Below are 27,020 nucleotides of genomic sequence, written 5' to 3' on the forward strand. Positions count from 1 at the left end.
AGGTGATGATCAAGGAATACACTTCATAATGTTATGAGCAGGCTGAAAAATATGGCTGGGGACAGATGGCATAGAGCTCAGATGGCAGATGGCTGGTATCCTTCAGTGTGGAAAGAGGGAATACATGTAAGTGTCTAGGAAGGTGGATGGTGGGTTTCTCTGCATAAGAAAAAGTCAATTTAAGTATGTGTTACCTCAGTAAAAAAAATACTGAGAGAACATGTCAAGTCTTTTAATTCTGGCTGAAAGAGCATCAGGGCGATATGGTGCTCCACTGAGCATCTAGAAATATCTAATCTGGGCTCCAGGCCTTCCAATGTGGAGTCCACTTCGGTGTCCCTTTGGCTTGCCATGCCACGTCTGCTTACTGTGGAAAACTGGCATGTAGATGGGAGATTACAAGGACAGGGCTGATCCTGCCCAGGCCTTGCCATCCCAATCGGGAAACAAACTGTCAGGCCAAGGACCCAGTCCTTGAACTTAGAACTGACCCAGTAACACACAAATAGCTGCACAGAACCACAGAAAACAAAAACGTGTGTCATCCAGTAGTCAGAGGACCCCAAATAACTGAGACCCCTGAAATGTCAGCAAGTTATTAAATTTTGCTGCCTGGTGGCTGGACAGTGAAATAACTCAGAGAAAACTATGATGGACGGGGTAACTCTGGGGACCGTGTTTATAGATCTTCACCCTAACAAGCCAAAGCTGAACAATGTTTTCAGCCTCTACCAGTTAAGGCAGTGGTGACAACTGAAGCCTATCTGGCAGTAATAACTGAAACATTGGGTCAGAAAGGAAATATCCCAATAGAGAGATTAGCGAGGCAGCGTGTGCCTGCTCAGGACATTGCCAATCAGTCTGCTGAGGAAGATGGCTAGGAGGATCCCCAGATCACGATGCCCAAAAGAGACCCCCCAGCTGTTCCCTCAGCTCCCCCAAGCCTAATGGCAGCTCGGTAGCAGAGGCTGCCATGGGAATGCCACGTGATCACTTAGGAAGCAAGGGACCTCAGGAAGGCTCTGGTCCCACCTGCAGCTCAGAGCTGGCTCAGCCAAGATGCAGACCAGGCTGCTGGATCTGCTCAGACTACAGAAAGGACTGTCTCCTTCTAGAGGGAGGACATGCAAACTGCTGTCTCCAGGGAAGGCTGCAGATGGTCTGGACAGGAAGAGGAAAGCACAGGCACCAGCTGGCAAGGGGATGCTGATGGTGGGACTGCTAAATTCAGGGGGAAAGGGAATTGCCTACTGGCATAGTAGATTAACATATTCACGAGCACATATTTTGTGTGTTTACTGAAGCATTACAATCTCCTTTCCCAGACTGGGTGGAAGGCAGAGAGTTTATATTTTCACCTGGGCTTTTTTTGAGGAAGACTAGGAGAAATTATGAAGAAGCTTAAAAAGACCTTCCTCTGTGAGCTGAGGAGTGAGGATGAATGAAAGGCTGGGCTGGGAGAGGATGTCTCCTTACCAGAAATAATAAGAATAATGAAACACTAATCTGACTTGTCTGTACAGATGGATTTCCAGCATAACATAGCAATGAAATAGCATGCACCCACAACGGGAGCTCCTGAGCAGTGAAGCATAATTCTTGCCTGAGAGTTAAATCTTAGTATGGCTCTGTGCTGTGAAATTACTGTGCTGCTGAAAATACACACACAGGCACACATGCATACTGACACTGGAAGAAAAGCTGTGTTGGCATTTATAAGATTGTAAGGTCAAAGTTAATTTTGTCAGATTTACTAATTGTTTTCAAACCATGTCTTTTGTTTAACCTGATTTAAAAGTAAACTCTGACTTACTGTGATTTGGTTTTAAATACCTTTTGGTAACAGTCATTCTGAATTATAAATAGCTTCATCCTTCTTCCTTCTTATCAAACTTTGACATTTGCAAGATAATAAGAGGGATTTTAGAAATATTGATGCAAACCAGCCACCCCTGAATCATGTTAAGTCAATAGTCCCTAAGAGTTAATGTTCAGATCACAGAGGAAGTGTGTAGTAAGGGGTTGGGGAAGGAAGAGAGACTTCTGTGGTTTTTGAGCCTGAACTGATTCATTATTCACTCCATTTAAAATTGTCAAAGACAATTCTTGTAAGCATGTGTCCATTTCCCTTCTGTTTAGAGAGGTATACGGTAGTACGACTGCAAGTGAGCACAGTTAAAAGAACAGTCATGGCTTAGTGCATGCTGTAAGTGGATTGCTGTCATCACTAAAGCTAAACTAGGGGGACTAGGGGGAAGATGAGATTTCGTACTAGCATTTGTCCGCACTTGTGTTCCTGCGGGTATTTCTGTGCTCTGCTTTGTTCCTTGAGATAATAATGTTTTCATTCTCTAAATAAAGATTAGTTAGATTTGCTTTCCTGCAAAAAATCTTCCAGGGAGTGGATCAGGGCCTCCCTGTCTGCTCATGTCCTTGCCCTTAGATATACTACACCAGATTCAGCAGAAAGGGGTGGCACAAGAGGCAGGAAAATTCCAGACTCCCACTTGGGTTTTTCATGGTGTTTTCTCTGAAGTAGCTTGGCCCAAATCCTTCAATCACCAGTTATGCAACCAAATTCTGTACGCGTGAGCATGATCATTGACTTCAATGGGAATGCTCCCATTGGTAAAATAGTTCATATAACTTAAGTATTGGAGGGACTGAATCCTGTGTAGTATGTTTCATTTTCCACAACTTCTCTGCCCTCTGTGTGTTTTCAAGTCATGCTCTGTCATTTTATTGGTATGTCAGGCTTTTCCTTCAAGAACCAATGGAGCTATGAGACAGCAAGTTGATTCTTGTCTATTGCAAAAAGATGTGACGTATCTGCAGAAGTGTAGTCGAAAAGACATGTAAAATAATTGTCCTATGCTACCTCAGCACTGATACAGTCTCAGCTGGAGTACTGTGTCCAGTTCTGGGCATCATACTTGAAGAAGGGTACAAATCAAGTAAACAGAGAGTCCAGAGGTGAGCAAGTAGAATAATCAGAAGTCTAGTAGACATCACTATGGATGCAGAGGATGTGGAGATGGCACAAAAGGATTTTCTTTAATCTAGAGAAGACAAAGAGGGAGACATGACAACAGTCTGCAAGTATGCAAGGGGCTATCACAAAGAGGGAAGGCTTAATCTATTCTCCACGCGCATATGACAAAAAGAGACGAGCCTCACTTGCAAAATGGGAGACTGATATCATTTAATACTTCAATAACTTTCTAGTTTTAGAAATAGGACAGCAGTCAGCTTTTTTGCCTGGAGAAGGAGGGAGATGGTGGAATCTTCTTCACTGAAGGCCTTCAGACAAACATCTCCAGCTATGAATAGCTAATCCTGTGTACTGGCAAGGGGTGGTTAGAAGACCTCATGAGGTCCTCTCCAGCCCTATCTTTTACTAATGTAATCAACAAAATTCACAGCTACATTCTAAGAGGGCAGGAGTCCTATTACTGGGAGTAGAGAAAGGGCAGAAAGGACCAAAACATTGTTTTCAGACCTCAAATAGAGCTCGTAAAGCATAGCTAATGTTCTCTTTTGACTAGTGAAAGGAGAAACAATTTGAAAAGAATAAGCACAAAGCTGTAATATGATGCTTTTGGGGAAGGATTTTCTTCTTGCTCCAGTATCCCTTTATAATTTTTCATCCTGATTGTTGGCTTTTTTCTCGAGGTGGAAAAATGGAAATGTCATCACCAAGATGACAGTAAAGCAGCTTCTTACTTCAAGCCCTTTTTGTCAAATTCATTTAAAAACTATAATTTGTAACAACGATGTTTATAAGGATGAAATTTATATTCTTTGCCATGTCCAAAACACAAGTAACAGAGCTGAGAACAAGCAATACCCACTTTCATGCTGTACTAATTTGACAGGAATAATATTTTGCAAATTCCAGCGGAGCTCTTCTCAAAAGTGAATGGAAATGGGATCTAATGACATTCAAGTAATCCACTCAGGTTGCTGAGGCTGAGTGAAAGACACTTTTCATGGAAATCTGAGACTGAGTGAGTATATAATAATACAGAAATGAAAATGTAATTTTCCTTTGTTATCATGTGAAACAGCAGCCCCATATTGCTTATGGAGGAAGAAAGCTGTAAAAAACTAGGGAGAGAAATTGATGCAAAAGACTATAAAGAAATGAAGCTGTCTTTCTCCTTAAAAAAAAAGGGGGAAAAAAAAAGTTCAGCATGGATCCATATGGTGTGAGATTTCTCTTCTGTGACATTTTTATTAAGGTTATGTATATGACCGTTCATCTTCATTCTGCTGGTGCTAATTGCTGTCTATTGGACCCTTCGCTACTGTGTACAGAGAACACATGCTTCCCCTCGACACTGCCATCACTGCGAGTGCACTGGATTGTTCTGCTGTCCTCAGATAGGAACCTGCTGCTGCTGCCTGACCGCAACAGCTGGGAATATTCTGCTTTTAAAAGCTTATCTTGTTGATACTTGAGTTGAGCTATTACACAGTGGAACAAGCAAACAGAATGAATGGACCCTCTGCGGGCAACTTATGGTAACAAAAAAAGCTTCCATGTGCTTTTGAATGTGTCTCTTGTCTTGGAATTGACAGTGATGTTTAGCATAGATGTTTCCTGCGAAGAAAACATGATGGTATAGAGCCAGGAACAGGCTAAAAAGAAACATGCACAGAAGACATGTTCAGCACTTAAGCTTCTTTGCAACTCTAAGCAACATTTAGAGACCAGTTTTGCAAAGGTTTACTCATGTGTACAGCCCCACTGAAATGCAAGGGGCTGTTTTTTTTCTCTAGAATGGCTAATTTGATTAAGAATTACTTCTATGCACAAAATGTGTATGTAAAGCACATCCCCTCGATCTTCTATGGAGCTTTTAAGCAGACTGAGAATAAGGTTATTTATTTATCAGCATTAAGTCCATGCGCATACATCTATATTGCATGTACAAGCAGATCAGAGCAGAGAAACACAAATATTCCCATGTTACGGATGGACCACCCAGAGAAATATAGAATCTATTAATTTTGCTTATCACTTAGGCCTCAATTGAATGAAACTTCTAATAGCGTCATGAATTTTTCTGTCATGAAGGAAGTGTTACAATCATCTAATCTGACTTCCTATAATACGCAGACTTCCCCAAGCAATTCTGACTTGCACGTCCATGCATTTTAGTTCAAACTGTAAAAGTTCATAGCAGCAATAAGCATAATTATCAGATTTAGGGTCATGCAATTAGTGAATCTTAAACTGTTACCTTCTTAACACATCGCCTTTTGTGAATGGTGCTGTGCCTAGCCATGCCCCAAACTACACACCAGCCTGACTAGAGACTCCACATGACCTCTAGGCAGGAAAATCTCTCTTCTGAAGCCTTAATGGAGGTGTTGTCTGAGCAAGCACAGACCCTGAATGACATGTGCATTATTCTGTGCGTGGACGAACATCTGAGAAGTTGGCTTTCAGACCACACTGGGCAATCTGTGAGAGTTGAACTTGACACCTAACAGCCAGACTTACTTGTAACTTTGGTCTCACAGCGGTGGTGATTCTTGCTAAACGACCGCTGTTTTAACCCATTAACCTTAGTTAAGTGGCCAGTTCTAGTTGGTGTAGGTGACCTGTGGATACACGGTTCCTTGTGCTGCATTCTTGGTGGCAATTCTGGCTTAAGGAAGAGCTATTCTCTTCCCCTTCCCCACCACTTCTGCTTTGTGCCACTTTCTCATTTGCACTTATGCAACTGCTTAGAGTGTTATGAAATAAACTGGATGAAGCTTAGGAGTAAATCCATCTATTTATATGTTCTGTTACAAAAGTAAGAGACCTTCAAGGGGCATTGATACATTCGGAAAAAGAATGATTATTTGGAGTCAATACAAAAATAATTCCTATTTTCCGCCTTTTTCACTGTAATGAAAACTTGAAAATTATCTGCATCTATTGAAAAATAATTTCAGTAGGTGTAAAGCCTGCTTTCACTCCCTGGCACTATCTAATCACTTTATAATTACTATATTTAGTTGATATTTGAAATGAAACTGTTTCCAAAGAAAGCACTGAGAACACATAATTTTGAAAATGGAACATCCTGATCATCCTGCAATTTCTTTTCTTAGCTAAAAAAATTACTTCAATTCAATGAAAAATTATTAATTCGGTTGGACACTTTGTCTGAAATGAACCCATTTTCTTCATTTATATGATTATTATGACTACTATTATTTGCGTAGACCTCATTAAAGTAAGTAGCGCCTCAAGTCAGCAGTAACAAACAAATAAATTTGTGCACATGCATATATAAAGTCAGGCTGGAGATGGCTTAACAGGTTACTCTGAAGAGGAGCTTTCACTTACTGGTCAGAGAGATAAATTTCTGAAGGATACCAAGGTTACTAACAACTCCAGAAATAATTACCAAAACAAAAAAACCACCCCAAACAAAATAACAACAACAACAACAACAACAACAACAACAAAAACCCATACTTTCCATTTTAACTGAGAGATAAAACTGCCCCGGTCAAAAGACTTCCTTGTCACTTTCTGAGTGCTGCTGTAGGGTCCTGGCTAAATTCCTTGAGGCATGTTTTGATTTTGGGGCTGTAATGCTGCCGGGATGGGGCTAGATGCAGCATCCCACACATTTTTGCCAAAACCAGTTGTTTTGTGCACTCTCCATCTTCAGGTTTGCCCCAGAGTTGGCTGCATTTTAGATGACCAGGGAAAGTGGTTCTTGTGTTCACCTTTTTATTTAACTGGTCAAAATTATTTGCTGTTTCTCTAGGACAATGCTATGTAATCTTTAAATTTTCGGGGCTACAAATGCACCTAAACGTTAAGCTTCAGTAATATTTTGCTGTCCTTTTCTTCATCATCTTTTCTTTCTGGTCCCTACCATAACTCTGCCTTTTGTTCTTATTTGAAAACTTCTGCCCCACAGACTTCTGGCATGACAAGTCAAATTATTACCTTTCTTTGTTCCCATGTACAAGAAAACAAGGATGGTGTCCTTACTTGGGGAAGCGAGGACCAGACAACACATTTGGATAAATGCCTTGCCAGCTTTGAAATGTCTTGTAAAATTCTGTTAATGTTTCTCTGCCATGCATGAGGCTTGCATCAAGTGCCTTTTTCAACAGCATCACTGTAGACAACCATTTATCAGGTGTATATTGTATGGCAGCGCGGTGTTTGGAAATTCCATTTGCCATATGTTATTCATGATCCTTGCTCACAGCCTTCATTTGTCAGGGGATTTAGATCTCAGCTGTGTTTAGTTTTTGGGGCTTGAGAACAAGTTGACCCACAGGCAGACACCTAATGATATAATTTGTTCAGTGCAAAAGGTTTGACTGCCCTCTATCAACCTTTATGCAGACAACTCCTTTGAATACAGTAATGGATGACAATATCAAAAGCATAAATCTCGGCAAACTTCAAGGTTTCCTGGAAAACATGACTCTTAAACTTTAGGCACATAGACATTTGGCACAATGTCAGAAACTTTCTGGACTATTCATTTATCCAACCCTGGCCAAAAATAACCAAAGACTCTATGTGTCTGTTGATTTGTTTTGAAATCCATTCAAAACGGCAAAGAAGTTAAAAAGTAAGAGACCGGCAATTGAGAAACAAGACTTCTGAAGTATGAAAGATCCTTTTCTGTATCTTACAACATGTGGTGCTAACAAGCCAGGTCATGTCCCTCGTACAAAATGCTTTCTGTGAACTTCGTGTGGTTAAATTAGCAAGCAGAAATGACACAGTTCAGGTTCCTTATGGTTTTAGAAAGTAGTAAATAAAGGCCTTGCTGGAGGAGCCGCTGCAGAGAACAACGCGCTTACGACTGTGGGCTCGCCCCCGTGGGCAGGACAGCACATCCAGGGTAATGGTCATCTTCTTAAGCCCTGTTGACTTCAAAGGTGCCGGTTTCCCTTTTTTTAAATCTGTCCCATTCTTAACTTTATGCCCTCTGTGTGACATCCCCATGCTTTTTATTCTTCCTCTTCTATGCATGCTGCTGCTGCTTTCCCCTGCACTACCCCTACTAGTGGGAGGAGGAGAAACCCATCCTCCTGTTCTCTACTCAGCCCCCTCCTTGTTTTTCTCTTTGGCAGGTGTCTGCTTCTTCTAAGCAGAGGGGGTGATCAGGAGACACCACAATGCTGCACTTTCTTCTCCCATTTTGTCTTGCGGTTTAGGCCTTTTGTTGCCCTGCCTGGCAGGGCCTGTTGCTGTGCCAATGAACATCCTCAGCTCCAGACTGGAGACATGCCCTTGACAGCACAAGACGTGTTGTCACTGGTTGGTTGGACCTCAACCTTTCCATCACTATTGGGTTTCATTTTAAATTATACGGAAATGGGAGAAAATTAGGCTTTTTTTTTTCTCTCTAATTTTTGTCAACACATTCTCTTTAGGCAATGTTAGTAGCATCATAGACACATGAAGCTGGCTGCTCTGTTCCTCATCTTTCCTGCTACATACCCAGTATCTCTTTTAACAGTTTGAGGTTTTCTTCATTAAATCCTTCTTCACTCATGCCAGAATGCTTACATATCCCAACAGGAGTGACCAGAAAAGAAGGGCAATTATTATAATTTATGAAAAAGTAATTTGCTTTGTTACTGCTTCATGTTATTCCTCTTGTTTGACTAGATGAAGGATTTACAGTATTTTGCATGTACATAAGCCTTTTTAATTTTTATCTGTGTAATGTCTACTGAAGAAAAAGAAAAGCCTTTATTTCTGTTTGGAGCCCTTGTATGCACTTTATAATCCCTGTAATAGCACCAATAGCAGGAATAATACAACGTAACATAGAGCAGTTTTCCAAAAAACAAAGCACACAGACTGCACAAGTTCTTGCAGGAGATTTGTGACAAACTGGCTGGCAAAAGGAATGGTATCTTCTGAGTTTCAGCTGCTTCTACAGATGCAGATCTGAAGATGCAACAAGGCCCCTCTCTGAAAGCCAAGCTGCCTGTGAAAGAGGAAGGAAGAGAAACTGTGCTCTACTCTTGGACAGAAAATACTCTGTACACTGCAAACGTTGGAGTATGGTGTTTAGGTACCTTAAGGGAAATCACACTTTTTTCAGCGTGACTGTTCTACATACATGAAACAAAGGTGGGCAAGGAAGGCCAGCTGGCTGTGAAGAATAGACAGTGGAGAAGTAGTAAAGACAGGAACAGAACAGATTGGAAGGGAGATATGGAGAGAAGAGGGAAAGCAGGCAGCAGGTTTTAACTTTCAGAAGACAGGACAGTAACTCCCAGCCTGTACATAGCTTGTAGACTGCTGTGTCTGTCTCAGAAATACATCTTCACACTGCTGAAGAAGAACTTCTGTGTTGGAGAGTTTTTAGTTTTCTCCAGCTATAGGAGCTCCTTTTCTAACATTCTAATAAAAAATACTTATTATTTCTCCCAATAAAAGGTGCTTAATGTTTTAAACAAGCAATAAAGGTTATATAAATAAACATACAATGGCAATACACATGAATGAGAGATGGCTACTCTTACTTTTCCACATCAGGTGCTTACTGCAGCTGCTATAGCTGTGTTAAAAATTCACGAACATAGCTGGGCTTGTGCATGAGGGTGACACCTTCACTAAAGAAATGGTCTGGTACATTAGGCCCAGAGAAGAAGCATCCTGTTGCCAAACAAGAATATCCATCTTGCTGTGTGGTCCTATCAGGAATTCACTCTTTTACCAAAATGTCAGGTTTTGAGGTGGGAAGATAGTGAACCCATCAGCCACTGTGAGAATAAATCAGTTGTCAAATGCTTTCAACGTGTAAGTGGCTAATTAAGAAAAAGCATCATTGCTGCATTTTGACATTTGCAAATGGGAGATGTAGACCTCCAGAATTTGGCACATCTGAAACTGCAGAACATGTGTGTAGTTTGGCTCTGCTCAGTGCACAAGTTAGCCCAATCTTCTTCTGTGGATTATTTGGCAGGCCTCCTTCCCCTGCCCCCACAATACTGTCTATTTTCAATAGTAAATCTCAGCTCTGAATCATATACTCCATCCTAATTCTACATCCAGGTCTGATATAAATTAACTAGTTTCCTCCAGTGGACCTATGGTAGTTTCTGCCAGCTCAGCATCCGGCTCCAAGTATTTCATCATATGCATTGTTCTTTCTGTTTTGACCAGCCCTTGCTCCTCTCTCTAACTAGGCAGAGTGATAAGTTGTAATAGGCATGCCCTGATTTCCTTATTGCAGAGAAACCCCTTCTTTTCCTTTCAGACTCCCTGTACAGTCTGGCACCCTACCCTCATTCATCTCTGTCTCATCCTGAAACCCCCACTAAGGCACGGTATTGCCAGGCAGTTTCATATGTTATGGGGAAACCTTAACCCAGAAAACAGATGACACTGTGGTAATTGGTTTTGGGTAAAACAGTTCTCCCTAATCAGTGTCAGGGCAAACCTGAGGTACACCGAGGGGTCCATTGCAGAGCAGTGGCTGCTAGCCCATTCTCATGTAGAAGGCTTTGGTCTCTTCCAGAGGGAAGGGGAAAACTCACTGAGAAAAAAACCCCATTTATTCTTGTAAATGTAAGTGGGAAAGCTCTAAAGTGAATCAAGATGAGAGCTGAAAGACTCTTACAGTATCTGGTTCATGAAAGGTATTAGAATGTCATATTCATTCCAGATATCAAATACTGAAAGCTGCTGGAGTGACAGCTGGCAGCAGAAGGGATTGTAGCTACTGCCATTTATGGAGATCAGGCCAGATCCTAGCCCCAGCAGCACTTTCTTTGTGTGCTGACTACCTTTGCCTTCAAAGAGGAATGATGGAAGTTGCCACCTGCAACCTATAAGAAGTCAAAAGAAAAGAATCTTTTTCTGAAACAACCTTTGGGAACCCCAAAGTGAGGGGAGTGGGCACAGAGGAAGCAGAGGTATGAAAGACAAGAAGTACAGTCCTACTCAACATTTCTGCTCTGGACTTAGTCTGGTTAATAGGCCTAAAAACCTTGGGTTAGGGCCTATTTGCAATTCTAAACAAATATTTATTCGGTCTTGTCAAGTTCATTAACTCTTCACATACGTATCCTAACACAGTGTACAGCCAAATCATCAGAAACTGTTGGCTGAAGACTGATAAAATGAAGAAAAAGCTTGTTTTTAACATATATTTATATATGTCAGGAAAGTGTAAAATTTTAATTTCACCCAGGTTTTATTTAACAGATTTGGCATCTTTGGACTATGGTCTGTAAGTTGGCACACCAGCACTGCAATCAATGGACCTAAGCCCAGAAGTTCTTCTGAGTAATGCAGGCTTTGGCTATTTACCTTTCACTGTGTAGTTAAACAATTTAAACTCCTGATGCCTACTGTGTAGTAAAGCCCATCAAACCTTCCTTTATTCTTCAAATCGCTAGGATTGTTACTTTAGGTAAAAATCATAAGTCATGACAAAACAGAAATGCAGTAAATGTGCCATTATAAAGTAATCTATAGAAAATCACATGAAAATATTATAAGAGCCAGAAACATGCAAATTTAACACCTATACATTGAATGGGAGTGCCTAGTAATGGACTATTACATTGGAGCCTAATAAAAAAGTCCTCCAAAGGAAAGTTTTCATAAATCGTGCCCTACCTTAATGACCTGAATCTGGGAAGAAGTGAGCATCGGGAAGCCTTGCTTCAGTTGCTAGCCATGAAAGGAACTCAGCACCTCACCCTGTGGAAGGACTCTGTAACAGAAGAATATTTTTTTTTCTATGTACTTATCTAAATATTAATTCAGTTGCACGATAATTGTGTGCACTGTGGAGGGGTGAATATATTACGCATTTAGTATCTATTGACCACTAGCATCTTCTGCCTTTACAAGAACCCTCAGCTTCAATTTTTCTTCTGATTCACACAAAACCGAATAATTCTTTCCCTCAGAGGTTTGCTGCAGGAAGGGTGCTGAGGCAAATCCTCAGGGCAGTGATACGCAGTAGTTTAGAACCACCTTTACTAAAGCAATGAACTATGGGCAACTTAGATTTCATATCCTTCCAAGGAAAGTTTGGAGGATATTCTGTCTGGATGACTGATGTTTTCTCTGTCTCTTTTGACACAGAGATCTGAGCTACTTTTTTTTTTTAAATTGCTCTTCATTTTGTTTGAATTGGCTAATTCTGTTGGAAACTGCAAGGATAGAAGATGCTCTGTCTCCTGCTGTCTCCGAAACCACACAAGTAACAGGATATGCAGACAGGCTGTGAACAGTTTTTGAGCAATGGTTGTAGCCACTCTAGGAAATTTGGTGCGGGTTCCCTCATGAAGAAGACTTTCAGTGGGACATATAATAAACAACTGAGCTTTTGTGATCAAGCTTGCTCCTCTGCTGGGAAGTCCCTGTCTCTCTCTCCAGCTGGTGCACCCCGCTTCTCCTTCCCTCACTTTTTAGAGGACAGCAAATGCACTTTAGCACTAGTCAAGCCTGTAAGAGGAGATCTGTGGGGAAACGGGGAGGGTCTGTGTGTGACGGGACAAATGGCTGTGATTCTTGAAATGGACCAGTCCTCCGCAGAGGGAGAGGGAATATAACCAGTGCAAAGGTGAGTAACCATAACTGTGTCCTTAGGCACCTTAGGCAAGGCGGATTTTTTTCCTCATGCCTTCCCCTAGACTCTGACTGCCCCCTGTATCCTCACAACCATCCCACAAGAAGGGCAGCCACCCTGCCCTGCCAGGCAATGCAAGCACCACGGGCTCTGCCTCCTCTAGACAGACTGAAGGGGTGGGAGCTGGGAAGACCACATGCTGATCCAGGGGAAGCAAAGGAAAACAGAGGGAGAGAAATGTGAAACCTGATCCATTTAATAACATCAAGACTGATAGTGATTTTCCACTCTATCTACTAGGTCAAATGATCTTATACTGCAGTGTTAGAGAGAAAGAAGATGGAAATATTTTCATTTTCTCTCAGAGTCAATATTTCCCTAGTTGGAAATTAATCACTGTAAAAGAAGTTTAAGGGGAGTCTGTCAAGGTTTATTTAGGCTTCAAAATAACTTCTTAAAACACTGGCTTTTGTTGTTGTTGCAGGTTTAGAGGTCAGAGTTTCCCTCCACAGCATTCTTCTCTTGACAAATTATCTCGGCAGCAGCCAGCCAGGTATTTTTTTATTTTAAAGTGACTTCTTGTGTGTCCTGCCATAAGCAAAACCATGCAGATACAGCGGAAAAGGTAAAGCATCAACAGCCAGCTCTATTAATGTCTCATGAATCAAACAAGATGTCTTGCTTGTTTCAGATTTTTTAAAAAAAAATCGTTGCAGTGAATCTTCATCTACCAACCTGCCAACTGATTTTGAAGCAACTAAATTTTGAATTTAGGTAATGCCTTCTGAAGTTACTGTTATTAACTCATGGAAAAGTCCAGCAGAATGCCTGGATTAATGGCAGCTGGCCGTTACCTGTGGATGTGCAGGTTATTGAAGTTTGTCATCTGGAAACTAGTTGTAAATTGCAAGCTGAGCCTGAAAAAATAGATCTCAAGAAAGGGTGAGAAGAACTTTTCTATCTATGAAATAGTATTTTTCAGTCTTTTCACTAGACTCTTTGCCCCTTTCAGACACAGAAATTCTAGAAGAAAAAGATATACCAAAACAATTAGTCTCTCCCCATAAGTGATGTCTAAACTAGATTACTCAGGCAGTTTGGGCTCCATTATATGGCTACTTTTAGAAGCAGCCTGGACCTGAAAATGAAGGGAGTGCCTCAAGGAAGGACCAAATAGTGCAGCTTTCCCTCTGTCACTTCATTTTCGAAGCTGAATCAGATTCTGCCCCACACCCCAGAAACAGCCCCCAAAAAAATGTGAACAATTCACCAGGAGGGCTGTTGAGATCAACAGTGGGAGCAAAGCTGGCTGCACCTCCCTGTGACTTAACCACCATGGAAGGCAGGAGCCTCACTGAGGGCCTGGGACTCTGAAATGTTATTTCTTCTTATCATACATCAGAACACATCTGTAGAAGCTTTCTGGCAGAGATGCCAGATGTTTTGGTTCCCTTTATCATAATGGATTGTTTACTTCTTGTTTGTTCAAGGCTTGTTTATGGTTTTACATTTTGTTTCTTCAGTGGCGACTTTAATTATTCAGTGATAGGCACTTGTTATTTTGCTATACACTTTTAATATTCTGCTGTTATACTCCAAGGGAGCTTTGCAAGTTAGTAATAACAAAAATATTAATGAGTAAATAACATTTTAACTCCAGCTATTGTTGCTGCAATTTTTTGGCACTCCTTATTTAAGGAACAGCTTCCCTTGAAAATCTACCTAAGAACTACAGATTTTGGTCCATGTCTATTTTAAATTTTGTTCACTGTAAACATATTGACCTTTCTTTATCCTATACACACTGGAAGATAGTAGATGTTTCTCTGGGAGGCAACGGGCAAATCACTACGACATTCTTATCTGGAGGCTCAGAATCAAACCGGGACACAAAGTGCCTCCCAGACTGCCAGAGGCTCCCTTGACAACAGCACTGGGCAGCTTCATACAGGTTGATATAAAACCTGTTTTCTACAACTGACAGCCACTGTTTTACGCTGAGGGCTTAAAGTCTAATCTACCAAAATCCAGACACACAAAAGATCATTGCCTGTGCTTCCGTGTGTGTCTTGTTTGTTTTGTAAATATTCATCTATCAGTGAGTTTCTGACACCCGGCAAGGAGGGCTCTCTGTTTCATAGACTTCAGCAATTATTGACTGCACGATGTATGGGTGGGCTGTTTGCCATAAAGCACCATTACTCTATAGGGAATATGGTTTTGCCTCTCTATAGTTGGATGTGGGCAGGGAAGGGTGAAATGGGGAGCAGGGGAAGGGTTGAAATGGAGGACCAGACTTTGAGTTCTCTGGAAACCAGGGATCACAAGCCATGAATCATGCAGTAAATACAGAGCCAAACGTTTGGATGAACAGAGCCCTTAACAATTAATTAATTGTTGACTTTAACTGCCTGTGCTGCAGATGTGCTATCATTTCTACAGAGCAGTCCCTCACCAATCTCTTTAAGTTGTTTACAAAGTAATTGGTAAATGCAAAAAGGAAAAAAAAATTCTTGTATGAAAGTCACTTCCACAAATGCACGGATGCGTAGGCGTGCACACAATGAAAATAGGAGAAAGGTTGAAGTCTACATGACGTTTGGTTTTATGAGAGTTTATGAATGTCCCTTGGAAAAGATTTCATGTCTTATTCTCCCATGCTTCTTGGATTTTGATGTTTCCCATAAAAAAAAGCAGAATATCCCTTCATTTACAAAATGAGTTGGATTTAACTCTATAATTTGTAAATATTTATACATATTTCCAAAGAATACATGGGCTGAACTGCATTTTTTCCTGATTACTTATATGCCTCAATATATCATCTTAGCTCCCACATCTTGTACTTGCAAAACTGAACTTTCAGATGAAAAGTCTGTACAAGATGACAACAAATTGGCAGACTGTTGCAAGAGGAACAATCTAAGTGGCATGCAATTCAGACCTGAACAAATCTGTTGTGAAGTTATTTTCCATTACAGTTTCTCAGGTTTGTGGCTGCAAAAGAACTTTCTAATATTACCCCCAAGTCCTACAAACACTAATGCACACGCTTAACATTTCACACTATATTTAGAGATAAAGCTGTCCCACTGCATTCAGCAGAATTACTCTTGTGCAAAGTGCCTTCAAGATGCTCAGGTGATTTGAAGCTTACATGCACACGGACTACAGAACAGTCATTTCATTATTATAGTATACATTTCTTCCATTGATATTTCCTATGCCACTACAGCATTGAGGTATAATTGCTTTTTTTAACTTGTAACACAATTATGCAAACGAAAAATGTTACAAACAATGGCAAGAGGAAGTTGAAACACGCAAAACTCTTTGAAAGGAAGCTGAGGAAGGTGTTCAGAATCAAAGACATCATGTGTGCTCAATCCAGGATTTGCATATAAACTCTGTTACTTGAGACAATGTCCGCTTACGGTACTGGGTAACCTCACCCTAAGATCTTAAAGTACTTAATTCCTTTTTCACTCAGTCACTTTGCAAATCCTTCTGAACAGGATAGGATATGGTAATCAAAGCATTTACTGAAATGCAAAATCATTTCACTTTGATTTTTACATCATCAACCTATGACTCTTCTTTCACTCCAGGCTTTCTGTTTCACTGCATTTGTGTGTTTTCCCTCACTCTAATCATTAAAAGGGTATCAGTGTACATGTGCATAAATGTGCATTTCTGCTAGATTACTAAGAAATGCGTAGAAATCTGAGGAGTTTTGGTTGTTCAGCTTGAAAGGTGTTCATGAGCCTGACTTAAAGGAGGTGTGATTTAAAGAATGCTCATGACATTTGGAAAGTGAGATCATATTTGCTAGTCAGTTTGAAGACATTTAAAAATAGATTAGGACCCTACATTTGTAACCATTTCAGAGAGCACCCATCATTATCTCCCTTTTTCTCCCCCTTTGGTACATGTGCGCAGAGGAGGACACGTCTCATGACTCACCATGCTTGCTCCTGCAGCTCTGGACTGCAGAAAAGTTCACTGGTGTTTATAGGATGTTTGTGGTGACCCCTGGGATACACTCTCGTAATGAATTTCAGACTGTCTACCCAAGCCTTTCGACTATCTGTCCAATCTCACTGAATTCTTAACCTCACACTTCCTCCTACTGCACATCCTTCTGGGAGACACTGGATACTTGGGATGAAACATTTTAAAGCCTGGGCCCGTGGCCTTGTCAGTACGTCCAACACAAGACCCTACTTTGTTGTTTATTTTAGAGTAAATCTCCACCCCCTTCACTTGCTCATAGGAAGTGCTTTTTCTTACAGATCGTAGCTCTGCACTTGAGAGAAATATTCCTTCCTTTCTTTTTCTGGGTCTTCTTTTTTTTCTCACCAAAAGAAAGAGAATACTGTGTAAGAACAGTTTCAGATCCTGTTTCACTGGGGTACAGGGATAAATATACTTTTTCTGCCACTATGTTCATCCCAATGTCAATTATTATAATTTGAAAAAGGAACAACCCCTGCAACCTTACTTATTCAGAAAGCCAGCCTTTAGTAAGCTGACCTAACAGAAACTGGAAGCCCTAACTAACCCCTTGGTTGATTCATGAGTTATCTATGCCAGGGTGAAGTGCTCCACATATTAGCTGGAGGAAATACACTTTTAGTTTGTAATCTTGATGAATAGTTACTGAATTTATTTATTTTTAATGCTCATTTTAGCCATTAATCATTATTTTGAAGACCTTTTACAAATATTGCCTTGAAACTTCCAATGAGTGATGTATCTGCAAAAGGAAAGCTGCACAAATGGGCAAAGTTAGAAAGAAAACTCCCTCAAAGAAAAGAGCTGATGCCATCCCACCAGACAAATGAACACTAGCGCTTGACAAAACAGACTGCACAAAAAATACATTAACATTGCAGGTGGTTTTCCCTGGTCATACTTCACGCTACATGCTTATTTTGCAAGTGTCTTATGAAGGGTTAATGAGCTACATCAACACCAAGCCAATGTAGCTTCCCCCCAAACCCAAAGCCAGTGAACAGGAGGGTCAGTACATGAGAAGGGAAGGTGAGTGCCTCTGGCTTTATAGAGGAGACTCATGTAGAAATTGTTAAATGATTTCTATACCCAGAAATACTTTTTTTCCTTAATGGCTTTATTAATAAACATTCTTAGAGCATAGACCAGCTTCACCTGATTTCAGCAGAGTACTATAAGCATCAGTAATCTGTGTGATCAACTAGCAGGTTTTTTGAACCCTTAGAAGTGCATTGTCTCAAAATGCATAGTTATTTTCCTGTAGAAAAACACAGATTTGAATCAGGTCTACTACCCTGTTGCTTTTAAAGCAAATAATGCAATGTGAAAATGCTGAATGATCCAGCATGATATTTAGGTCTCTGTCAAAAAGTCAAGCTTCACCTATTTCTGGATATGAGACACAGAGTTTCTAAGCAGAAAGTGGTGGAGGGGTTCTCCAGCCATTATTTTCAGGGAACACTTTGCTACCTGATATTTAAAAGGTGGTGGTAAATAACTCTAAATCATTCTCTTTTAATCAACTCTGCAATAATAGGGAGAGAAGCTTAGATGTTAGGAAGGACTTTTTTCTTCTCCTCCGAGAATAATGAATTGGTGGAATGACCTCAGGGGCAAAGTTGTTGGGACAAGGCAGAAGGTCAGTCAAGGAGCAATTAAATGCTGTCCTGTGGGAAAACAGTAAGTGCAATCCCAAAGAGTGGGCTAAAGAGGGGCTAAGAGGAACAGAGGTAGAGGAGAACATCCCCCTGCCAGCACCATTATGTATTCTCATGATCTTTCAGGAAGAAGCCACAGAACAGAAGGTCTGTTAGGACTGTAATAAATACTGAGTTATCAGAGTAAAAGGGGATTTGGATATAAACTCCAGATGGATTTAAAGCACAGGCTCATTACTCTCACCTCTCACAGACTGTAAGAGGCCAATGCACATAAGTCCAGGGCATCAGTCAGCTCTAACTGTTCACATCAGCATGCCACAAGCAGGTAGCTGCCTGCGGATGCTTGGTCCGTCACAGTCCCTTTAATCTCAGTGACCCTGCCAAAGACAGTATCCATAAATCCAGAATGAAAAACCATAATGTAGTGGCAGACACTGCTTCTGCTGTGAGGAAGAGGCTAAAGCAAGTCAGCCTTGTTTACACTGAATTTGCTTGCCCCGTGTTACACACCTGTGCAGGGGTAAGGAACACCAGAGCTATACAGACCAAGCACAGGAGGACTCTGCAGTCTCTGCCCTCGATTATGCAGCCATATCTATATTAGTAAATCAATGCCAAGGACGGTTCCTGCAGACATGAGTCTGGCCAGCCAAGCTGTTGTTAGAGCTTTTTCTGGCCATTTGCGGGAGCCTGATCCAGCTAAAGCTAGCCCTCTCCTCTCGTCTTGGGCATTACCTGGAAGTCAGTATGTCGGAGAGCACTCCCAGGTACCCTGGGGGTGTGTGCGTGCGTGAGGGAGTTCAGACTTCCCAGTACTCCCTGTTGGCCCCATTGCCAAGGAGTGGGTTTGCACACTTATAATCTACCTGTGCAGGCACAGTCAGAGACTTTCTAGGAGATAAGGCATTATGAATCCCAGTCTGAAGGTGAGATTAACCTCAGTGAGAATGGAAGGAGTGCTCTATCTCTCTGTGATGAGAGACACAGTGCAAGACCCAAAACTTGACCTGGTCTGGTTTTTTGTTTTGGGTTTTTTAAGACTTTTGAACCACCTGCAAATCTTTCTGACGGGTAACTCTGGTACAGCACTGTCTTTGAAAAAAAAAAAAAAAAAAAAGACAGCCACACAGCATTACTTTAAAGCTAAGGGGTAGCAGGGGGGGTAACACCATAGCCTCGTACCACACCGTACCACCTCTAGGTGGACAGCAAGTCTAGCTCAGTCAGCCACCAAGTCTAGTTAGATCCACAAACCAAGATTTAGGTTAAGAGGAACCTGCTACCCAGGCAAGGTAGTACACTATGTTATCCCCAGCCTAGCATAGAGACATTGGTCTAATAAATAGCTGCAATAGCATAAAGCTTGGTATAAGCTGCAGAGCCCACCTGGGAAGAAGCACATACACAGGAGCTGTGACTAGTCCACATACGAGCAGCTACCAGGGCCTGAACCAATCTGTGTCAAACCAGGTCAAGAACATCTCCATTAAACTGCAGTACTGATATGCCTCAAAAGCTCTGGATTTCATCAAACCAGTTGATACTTGGATGGATGAGTATAGACACACATTGGATGAGCAGAACCCTGACAGCATATTTATCTATGCAAATATTAACTTCCTTCCCATTTCTCCTTCCCACCCAAATAAAAACTAAACAAAAATACATGGCTCAGTGTTCCCAGAAGGCTTCTTCCTTCCCATGGAAAAGGATAAGGTAACCCAGGTGTTATCCAATTTAACTGCTCACTAAATTTTCCCACTAGAAGTTCAGGGGCAGACAGGCATCTGAAGAGGTACATGATTACCTACATGCTGTTAAAACCCCTGCCATGTTCTCCATGGCATATGAAAGCAAATAGAAGAGAGAATAAGAGCTAGAACCTCCTCCAAGCACAGCTGTGGAGACCTACCCTCAACACCTTGCATTTTCTTTCCCCACCATTTTTCTGGTGAAGGACATCTCAGCCCATACCACTACAATCCTTCTATATCAGACCACCCCACTATCACTCCCACATATGACCTAGAAAACCCTATCCATAAGATTTACCTTCATACTTACACACCTAAGTATACATTTGCCAAAGCAGCTTCAAATCTCTAGCTCTTATAGATTTCTGGAATTTAAAACCAATAAAAAGATTAGCACAGAGAGCAGTCAACAAACAAATCCAAACTACCTCTATTATCTGAAGTCCCTACGACAGCCTAAAGAAGAGTCCCCCTAAACAAAAATCCAGACTCTCCCTACCAGCACTCAATCTACTTCCATCTATTTCCTTTTCCTTTTTCTAATCCTCTTTTATGCCCATCAGCTGGTCCTGTTAGTCTAACATGGCCCAGCTGCATCTGCACCACTGCTGTTTAACTCCTCATTGTCTGGTTCCATACCTCAGTATGTACAGCAAAGAGGACAGAAATAAAAACCTGTGGGTTGCTATGGGCAATCTTATCTGAATTATCATTTTTTAAAAATATGCTGAAAGTATAGGCTATTTTCTCTCACATTTTGGCATTTATAGGAATTAAAAATAAGCATTATATTTGGGCATAGATAAAAATCACCTTAGGTCTGAACCAGGAGCATAAGAACTGGGTGCCAACCTCGCCAGTGTTTACTCCCGGGCTGGTGATGCCCTCAAAAACGGGAACTTAATCACAGATTTTGCTGCTTGAGGTTATCGTTAATTCAGTTTGTTAGTCTTGATGTGCTACATACTTGCTTACAAATTTCTGCCCTTCTTTGTCTACGTTACAGATTTAACAAGTAGAAAATAATCATAACCAGTCATTAGAATATACTTGGATAATGAATTTTAGAGCTTTTCTTCTCTTCTGAGGATTCACTAGGAAATTTAGGTCCAGTTAGGCTCCTTCCTGGGAGGAACAATTTGAATGGTTGTTTGAAGCATCCCTGGATTTGACAAGTTAGTGTGTCCAAACTAACAGGGAAGTAAACATTTCATATATTGTTATAAAAGATTGAAATCTTCTCATATAATTATTGCTTTATCATAAGGATTTTATTAGTAATTTAGCAACACATGCTACAGCTAACACATTTAATACCTGTATTTAATTAACATAACAACCAAGTCATTAGGTGAGGTGAGATATGAGGTTTTCTGGGATATGAGTATTAAAACTGATCCCAGATACTTAAGGGAAGTCTTAGGTAGTTATGTGATTTGGAAATCTTTACCACCAAGTCACTTCACACCTGAAAGTGATTCACTTTGGCTTGCAGGGTTCATGCAATCCCAATTCAGGGAGCAAATTTTCTGGGTTTTATCATTATCCCATATTGTACCTCTGTTTTTGTATTTGACAACACTAGGATTCCATAGCACAGTTTAAGAAACATTGAACAGAACCAGAAACACAGTCCTGGCCCTGGGGGTATTAGTTTGAGCTCCTCCTTGTATAAAGATTCATTCATTTGCTTAAGATGTGGGATATGAAAGGTCATTTTTGCTCACCACAACACTTCTCCTAACTTGCACAGTAAATCCAGGTTTGAATATAAGCAGGACTCTAATAAGGTAGCCAGAGCTACTGACTGGACTGAGCTCTAACCAAAGATCGGTGTTGGGATCTGCATGTTTTTAACCATCAGGCTATCTGAAGCCAGGGATTATTTTCATCAGATTCCAGCACCGTTCTCAGCAATCTAAGCTGAATGTTCTCAAATTATTCTGAAAGCTAGTCAATGCAAAAATGTGTTTCTCAGGTATAGGTCCTGACCTACTGATTTTTAGGCACGTGGGTGTGATTTTTTTCACATGATTTTTCCCTTCTTTGCACTGTACAAGACCCCATACAAACAAGGGAGAGCTGATCATCTTAACATGTATAACAGTGACCTTTCTATACACAAAATGCTCTCAAATGTATAATACAAAGAATTTAAGAAAGATATTTCTTAACTATCTAAATTATACTTATCAGCTTTTTTAGTTGTAAGATAAATGTTATGTTTGTTATGTTTATCTTGTGTTCTAGATAACTAAGGAGTTATACTAAAACCTTCAAATAAACTAAATTTAATCCCAATCAAAAAGTCATGCTTTGAGTCAGATGTGATGTCAACTTTGAAATAACAGCGTTTCATTATGAGGTATTGTTTACGTTTTATAGAGTTCATAGGATCTTTGTGAAAGCAAAAATCATGAAAGCTCCTTTCTGAAAGCATTTATGTGTATTATATATATTTAGAGTTAAGCTTTGAGTTGCTTTCCGCTGCTCTTTTCATCAAAAAGAATAGCATGCTCTGATTTGAACAGCAAAAATACCATGTTGCCTGAAACGCAGGCTCTAGTTCTCCGTTTGGTATGAGTAGGGCAAAGTCTGTTGCAAATGTACTTGTACAGAGATTTAATCAGCTCTTTCACTGTAAATTATGAAGAAAGATATTCTCAACAAAGCTGAGATACAATATTAGAGTGTGATCCACCCACTCACAGCTGTCTTTTAAACCATGTTTCCTGTCTAGAAGCTACTGTTCCAGTGAGTTAGCATGACTTGATGTGAACTACCTCTTGTTATTTGCCTTTTGTGATTTGTTCTGCATTAGAACAGAAGTGGAGATAGCAGAGTCAGTGGAAACCATCCTGAAGCCCGCAAGACGGCAGTACTGCCACTGCCCCTGTGTTAATAAGGACTCAGTATAGGCAGGACTGTTACAGAACTAACATTTCCCTGAGTTTCTGAAACAACCGTCTCTTTAGACAAACCTGAGTGTTACTCTGTAGAGGCAGTGAGTGCCCAAACAGTTGTGAAATCTGAATGATTTAGAGCTATTTCTGAAAACTAAACCTTGAAGAGAAGGTGTCCTGGAGGTTCTTGTAAGCAGAACGGTATTACATGCTATGCTGCACAGAATACCAGGCTTTGACCAAAAAAATCCCACAAGATCAGCATATTTTAAGGACTTTTTTTCTTGCTCCCTGTTTTTTTTTTCCTTCTAGGAGCAGTAAGCCAACCACCAAGCACTGATATTTTCGCTTCTCTGCCAAGGAACGCCCCTGATGAGGAGCATAGAAACAGAAGAGAGCTCTGAAGATCTAAAAAATAGGTGAATTTACTTTAGATATTTAATGAGCTGTGGTTGACTGGGACTTCATTCCCAGGCCTAATTAATCCTCCTCAAGAAACACAATGTGTTTGTTATGCTCCCTCTAACTACCACTTCCAAGAAAGTGAAAATAAAAAAAGCAACAGCATCCTCAAAGGGAGGACTATTACGTATTTTTGGCACTAATCTGCCTCCAGATTGCATCTCTTTTTTAAGTATTTTCAAGGTCCAAGAGTATGGGGACTCCCAGATCCCACATTAGTTCAAAGAGTTAAAACATTCAGCAAGCTCAACTCCTTGCTTTGGCATGTCTATCAAAGTCTTTGAGCCTTTAATGTAATTGAAAACAATTGTCCCAGTGGGGAGGTCTAACAATCTGACCAGTTGCAGTTAAATGCTTGAACTGCCTGAGAAAACTAGAGGGATTATAAGAATTCAAGGGTAAACTACATGACACGGTTCTGGTGATAATAATGTTCCAGAATTTATATTTATTAATATTGCCTTCTTTTGGTCAGACTCCCACAGGAAATCCTGAGGAGTACATGTCTCTGGCATGTTTTATCTTAGTTAGTCCCGTCGTTGCGGTATTGCGTGCTGATAGCAGGACAGAAGGATACCTTTGAAAATCTCTGGTCTTTATAGAAGTTGCAGATGACAACAAACAGGACCTTCAACACTCTGGGAAGACAATCCATCTACTTTCCTTAGTTATCATTAAAATGTCTTTTAGACATAGGTCATAACTGGAAACCTATAAAGGATGTCTGTGTATTAGGCATTTCCCACAAAGCCTGGTCCCTTGCGATTAAAATTTATCACATTGTTCTTCTGGTTACAAATACTGCTGATATGTGTCATTACTGCAGAGCACTGCTCATAACATTTTGACTTAACTCCAAACATTTTTTTAAATTCTGAGCTTCCCATAAAGAACCCACTCCTGAAGTTTCTTAAAGACGCCCATTACTTTAAAGTTTTTAAGCCTATTTTAAAGGTTGTTAACTCTTTCGTTTTACTGTTAAACACTCACTTACATTGACAAATAGCTTGATGGGAAGCTTCACGTTCCCCTTTCTGGTCCCTGGGATGTAGCAAAGAGCAATTATGGTGCATAAAATCATACAGCCTTATCAGTTTATAGGGCAGTTTATAAATACTCCATCTTCTTAAAAGCCCTGTCTTGACTAAGACCGGTGTCACTAACATTGTATCTCAGTGGTGTTCTCTTTGAAAGACTTGTTAGTTTTGCTCTTTTAAAGAATTCAAACAAATTTTTCATTTGCATGTTTACTGGAGAGGAAGCACAGCATAGTTATTGTTTTACTCTAACCTTCTTGCTAGAGTGAGCTTCTTTGCTGTGAGCAATGGTAGATCTTTAGCTGTGGGCTCTGAAGACCATTTTTTGCCAGTCTTTCTGAGAAGAAAATGTTTACAACATCACACCACATGTTGCTTTTCTGCCTATGGGCATGTTCAAGTGTGTGTGCCTCTGCCCAACCCCTTACCCTTAGCTGTTGAACAAAATTATAACAAAAATTAATTTTAACAAAAATTGACCAGGCAACAACAGCCTTAATAATAATAATAATAATAATAATAATAATAATAATAATAATAATAATAATAATAATATCACCCTTCAAGTTTCATGGAAATAGTCATCTAGGTAGAGAAAAGAAATTGTGTTATGCTCTTCCTGAGGGGAAGGCTGACACTTGGCCTTGTCTCTTACGGGACATGGAAGAACCCACTTCACAACACAAATCATCTTTCTCTCTGCTGCCCCAGACCTTCTCCATCTGCGCAGCTGGAGCATGTAAAGAAGCAACACAAGTGTTCCCTTCACCTGGTTTGTTCTGCTGGAGACAGAGGGGTGTATTTCAGTATTGTTTACTCTAATTAGTACCAATTTATTTAACTGCACAAGTGGGTCACAGATTTCTACACCCACGCTCTGGCATTAGAACAGGTTAGGCCTGGATGCTATTAGCATTCAGACTATGCTTCTGCATCATGCAAAGCACAGATCTTCACAAAGCCACCCCTGTCCTGAGCTCATAACTGAGGCATAAAATACTTGAGCATATGCTCAGGACTATGCATCAGGATCAGCTGGCTTTAGGGGCTCTGCACCAACGTGTCTCAGGTGGGGATGTGGACAACCGACACCTTGCTTCCTGGGACCTTGTTCCACAGGCCACTCTGTAAGGAGTAGCTGAGTCTGCCAAAGAACAGACACAGGACAAAATAAGGACTGACACTGAAAGGGAACATTCATTTCAAGAAATATCAGTTTGCAGGCATGAACAAAGCAATGTTACATACCTGAAAAACTGATGTAGAAACCAAGTGAAAAAGGCCATATTTTGCATTCAGCACTCACCATGTTATTCTGAGAAGCACTATAGTCAATTGATTTCTTAGAAAGCTAACTTCTTTACTTGTCACTCACCTTCTCCTATCTGCTACTTGCTGTCTTATCTGTCTTTTCTACTTCTTGTTTTCCTTCCTTCGACCAAAAGAAGTCACAGTTCCCATCAGAAAGACATCTTGTCTTATGCAAGTTAGGGGGTACTGCACGGGAAAGAAAAAAAAAAAAGCTGAAAATGACAATGATCTCTGCCCCATCTGTCTGATTCTTTTCACCAAACAATATATTTGAGAACTAGAAAAAATGAAAAATGAAAGAAAAAAACTAAAGATAAGCTGTGCTTTCAGATATTCGAGCAGAGAGAGAACTGTCTCTTCTTGCATCTTTGGATTTCACAGCATCTTAAAACAAACAAGAAAAAAAACCCTTCACCTATGCTCAGGAAATGGAAATATTCCCTCTCCTTGTTCCCAGATGGCACTGCAGCAGTTTCTGTAAAACTAGTGACAGTAAAAAAAAATCGTTTTGTTGATGCGTGAATATGCTGAAGCCTGATCCAAAGAACTTTAAAGCCCCTCTGGCAGGACTGCCAGTGCCTGTAGTGGGCTTTGGATCAGGCTCCACAGGATACTCGAAAGCACTCAGAAGGAAATTATTTTCCCCTGTCATGCCCTCCTGGCAGCAGTTCCCACAAAGAGCACAGCTCGCTGCCTATTTTGACAGAAGCCCTGGAAACAGCATGTATAGTATTAGAAAGCCAGATGATAGAAGGTGCTGGATTTTGCCCTTTGATACATTTCCAGTAGAAGTGTGTTGGTTCCCTTCCCCTAAATGTTTTTGGACCAATTTCATGTAGAATTGGGGGCCTTTACAGGGACAAGCAGCCCCTCTCCCTTTACACCAAAGGTGCTCCTGTGCCATGGCTGTGCTGAGCTCCGTTGAGAAACGCGGTGGATGGTGCCTTGGGGACAAAGGCTGTGTGATGGCCAGGAGGTCCAAATTTCAACTTCACCCAGAAACTCTCAGGACTTCCAGTAACTCAGGCTGGAACAGGACTGCTTCAGAGGGAGAACAAAATAAGGTGGATGTAAAGAAGAGAGGGAAACTCAGATCCAGGCTGGGTTGCATGGGGGCCCCCAGCACATGAATACAAGAATTCCACTGGCCTTGTGATGTTTTGAAAAGTAAACTATGGAAGAAAGACTAGAAACTTCAAAGAAATTCCTGATTTGGAAATTGTCTGATGTAAAAGGTGTTAGCATAGAGGAGGGCAGAGAAATAGCCTGTTCTCAAAAGCACTCTACAGGAGGTCAA

The 27,020-nt window shown here is 40.7% G+C and overlaps 1 long non-coding RNA gene across 2 annotated transcripts in view; it reads right to left on the reverse strand.

Moving 5' to 3' along the window:
* LOC142055768 (uncharacterized) overlaps positions 1–27,020 on the reverse strand; it is an 83,493-nt gene that overhangs the window by 38,535 nt on the left and 17,938 nt on the right. For both annotated transcript variants that reach the window (XR_012660035.1, XR_012660036.1), the window contains exon 4: positions 11,621–11,717. This is a non-coding gene — a long non-coding RNA (uncharacterized LOC142055768). The remainder of the gene's footprint in view (positions 1–11,620; positions 11,718–27,020) is intronic.

This window comes from Phalacrocorax aristotelis, chromosome 3, assembly GCF_949628215.1.
Source record: "Phalacrocorax aristotelis chromosome 3, bGulAri2.1, whole genome shotgun sequence".
NCBI classification, from domain to species: domain Eukaryota; kingdom Metazoa; phylum Chordata; class Aves; order Suliformes; family Phalacrocoracidae; genus Phalacrocorax; species Phalacrocorax aristotelis.